This window comes from Cyanistes caeruleus, chromosome 1 (assembly GCF_971803275.1).
Source record: "Cyanistes caeruleus chromosome 1, bCyaCae1.hap1.1, whole genome shotgun sequence".
NCBI classification, from domain to species: Eukaryota; Metazoa; Chordata; class Aves; order Passeriformes; family Paridae; genus Cyanistes; species Cyanistes caeruleus.
In genome coordinates, this window is record NC_141701.1 from 2,825,671 (window position 1) to 2,829,220 (window position 3,550).

General features: G+C 46.5%; 1 long non-coding RNA gene across 1 annotated transcript; it reads left to right on the forward strand.

The window, feature by feature from the left end:
* The first annotated feature begins 1,092 nt into the window (after positions 1-1,092).
* Positions 1,093-2,679, forward strand: LOC147655256 (uncharacterized). The gene is made up of 2 exons (XR_015278476.1): positions 1,093-1,270; positions 1,361-2,679. It is a non-coding gene; the product is annotated as an uncharacterized LOC147655256 (long non-coding RNA).
* Positions 2,680-3,550: the final 871 nt, after the last annotated feature.

A 3,550-nucleotide genomic window follows, 5' to 3' on the forward strand; every position in this document is an offset into this window, starting at 1 on the left:
GAGAGTTTAGAGCCCCTTCCAGTGCTTAAAGGGACTCCAAGAGAGCTGGACAGGGAATTTAGGAAAGGGTCTGGAGTGCTAGGATGAAGATGAATAATTTTGAACTTATGGTTTAGATGAGATATTGTGAAAAAATCCTTCCACGTGAGGGTGGGGAGGCCCTGGCACAGGTTTCCCAGAGAAGCTGTGGCTGCTCCATCCCTGGAAGTGTCCAAGGCTGGATTGGACAGGGCTTGGAGCAACCTGGGATTGTAGAAGGTGTCCCTGCCCATGGCAGGGGATTGAAGGAGATGATCTTGAAGGCATTCCCCCATTCCAAACCATTCCATGATCCTCTGATTCTGACAGGGACCCCACAGCTACTTGTGGAGGAAGTTCTTCTCTTTCCAGCTATAGCCAAGCTCGAGTCCAAAGTTCTGGTGTTGCTTTTAAAAAGTGATAAGGAAAGGAGAAATTATATATTTATAAAGTCTAAGAGTTGCTGTGGATAATTCTGTGTACTTTAAACTTACACACTGGAAAGTTTCAAGGAAACTTCTACTCTGGAGAGGCAAGGGTCCAAAACTAACCAGGCAATGAGGCCAAGCCAATAAAGACATGGAAAAATTTAAATTCGTTATCTGTGATTTGGGGTCATGCCATCCCATCAGGTCCTTGTGGAATCCCCTAGTTGGGATTTCCTTTAAAAGGATGTTAGATCCTTTTGGGATTGTTTGCTGGGCAGTTGGGCTCTTCGTTGCAGGCCTGTAGGAGCTGGAGGGTTTGTAGCCTTTTTTTAGCAGGAGGTTAGGGTAGAGGATTTGCTTAGGCAGCTGATGAGTGTCTGGGGACATTTTAAAGTGTCCCCGTGGCCTGAAAAGGGACCTGGCTACCCAACAACTCTGAAAGGGCTTTATCAAGCAGCAACAACCCAAGCAATTAACACCGCTGCTTCTCATTAAAATGAGCCCCTTGAATGCAATTAAAGGCTGCATCAACTCCTGCAGCAAGGCCAAGGGGCTGCCAGGCTCTCAGTTGCCCTCAATGCCCATTCCAAACCCTTGATTAAATCTCCAGCAGGCATTTTTCAACTCTCTCCCAACCATCCTTCCCAAACTCAGGATTTTGCTTGTTATTCCTGACTTTCCTATGCCGAAGACAATGCTCAGAGCAGTTTCTCTCTCTTCGCTTTTGAAGGACACCATGCCTGAATTCCTGACCTCCAAGATATTCTCCTGCCTCCCACTGCATTGTTGACTCACCAGAATGTCAGGATCTCACTGCTTTTCAGGTATGCAGGACACCCACACTTGCACTATTTGCTGTTTTTAGTGCTAACACCACGAGATAGACTCTAGGAAATGATAATTTCTGTCTTCAGGTTTGGACAGAGCTAAAATCTCCTCCTGGGTCTGCACCAGGTGCCTACACAGAGGAACAGGGCATCCTTTTTTTCACGTTTGCAGATTGCTTTGAGTTGTCTGAATGTAAAACATGTCTTGGGAAGAAAAGAGGCAGCCTTGGATGAATTTAACTACTTGGGAATAGGGAGAAAAACAGTGACCTACAGCAAACACTGTCATCCCCAAGTTCAGCACCTGTGAGTGATGAATTTGTGATTCAGCCCTAATCAATGTACAGAAAGGTGATGTAGGACTCTACTGCTCAGCAAGACACCCTTCACAGGGGCAAACCCAGGCATTCCCAAACATGATTCATCTCTCAGCATCAGCTGGTTGCTTTTGGGATGAGAGGAATTACCCTCTGGAAATGCAAATGGAGCTCAGGGTGGCTGTCACAGACAGCTCCATTTCAGGAATCTCATTCCATGTGTACAGAGGCACAACAGGGCCTGGCCAGAGCCAAATGCTGCTGTGAAATCTGTAATAATATCTACATTAATAAAGGGAGCTGCTTCTGGGTGCAAGCTGTTTATTGGCTTCTCTGGGTGCTAAACTGATTTCTCAGTCCCGTGGCTGCTCCAGTTTGCATTCCCAGTGTTTATCTCCAAAGCAGCCTTCATGGAAAGCCTGGGAGAAGATGCAAGGTGATCTGCACACAAAATTCTAGAATCACAGAATATTCTGAGTTGGGAGAGATCCACAAGCACCATCAAGGCCATCTCCTGACCCTGCACAGGACATCCCCAAGAATCCCACCCTCTGGCTAAGTGTTGTCCCGATGCTTTTTGAGGCTTGGTGCTGTGACCGCTTCCCTGGGGAACCTGTTCCAGGGGTTAACCACACTCTGGGTGAAGAATCCAAACTAAACCTCCTCTGATACAACTTCAGGCCACTCCTTTGAATCCTGCATTGGTCACCAGAAAGAAAAGATCAGTGCCTGCCCCTCCTCTTTCCTTCAGGAGGAGGCTGCAGACCACGATGAGATCTCACTTCAGCCTCCTCTTCCTCAGTTGAACAAAGTGACCTCAGAGATTTTCCTATGGCTTTCCCTCCAGACCCTTCACCATCTTCATGGCCCTGCCGTGGTCACTCTCTAGTTCCTTTATATTCCTTAAATTCATTTATGAGCATTATTTAGAGCCTGCTTTGAGAAGGTTCTTCAGGGCTTTGCAACACTTTTCCAGGGCAGTGGGCACCACCAAACTCTCACTCCAAAGGCTCTCATCCATGTTTATGGCTATAAGGATCGTACTCCTTGTAACAAAAAGGCTGCACTACTCACTGCTGCCAAGAACCCAAAGATTCACAACTCCCATTTGCAGTGGGTGTTTTTTCCCCCTCAGTTTTATATGATTCAGAACTTTTTGATGGCACTGTCCTGAGTCTTTGCACTGGCTCAGTGGGGTGGGTCTGGCTGTGGCTCCTCATCTTCAGGACACCAGTGTGAAGAGCATCCTGCTGGGGTGGGACATTGATGGCTAGGTTCTTGTCCCCAGGACTGAGATTGATGAGAGAGAAGCTGTCTTCTTGTGTCCAGGCTTAGTTGTTCATTCTTTCCTTATCTATACTACATATATACAAAGTACCAGGAGCTACATACACTACAAGAGGTGCAAAATGGAGAACAAAGAACCTCTCCAAGGTCTTTTATGTGCCTATTTGTCCAATAATCAATGCCAAGTTACTTTTCCCAGTGACCCAATGACCCAACACGTCTGTGCTGCACTGCAGATTTCTTTATCCAATCTCTCATTATTACCCAAAAACCCTTAGAAAAAGAAGATGAGGAAGGACAAAGGGACAATGCCCTAAATCCTCCATATTGTCTCTTCGTCTCTCATATTGTTTAAACCTTAAACTCTTTCTCACCCAGTGACTTAAGAAATCTCTATCTAACCTACACACTCACATTCCCAGTTTCTCCACTTAACTTTAAAAGCTGCCTCCATGGTGTTATGCTGAACTCAGTGCTCTCTTGGGTGTCAGAGCCAGGCACCACAAATAAGAGCCTATTTTCTGTACCTCTGACCCCAACAGCATCCCTGGACCAGCATTTGTGCCAAGGCTGTGCCAACAACAGGTATGGCTGGGTAACACCATGTGAGCACAACTGTTCCTCCACAGGAGGTGAAGACATGGCCATCTCTGGCCAGCTTGTGTCATATAAT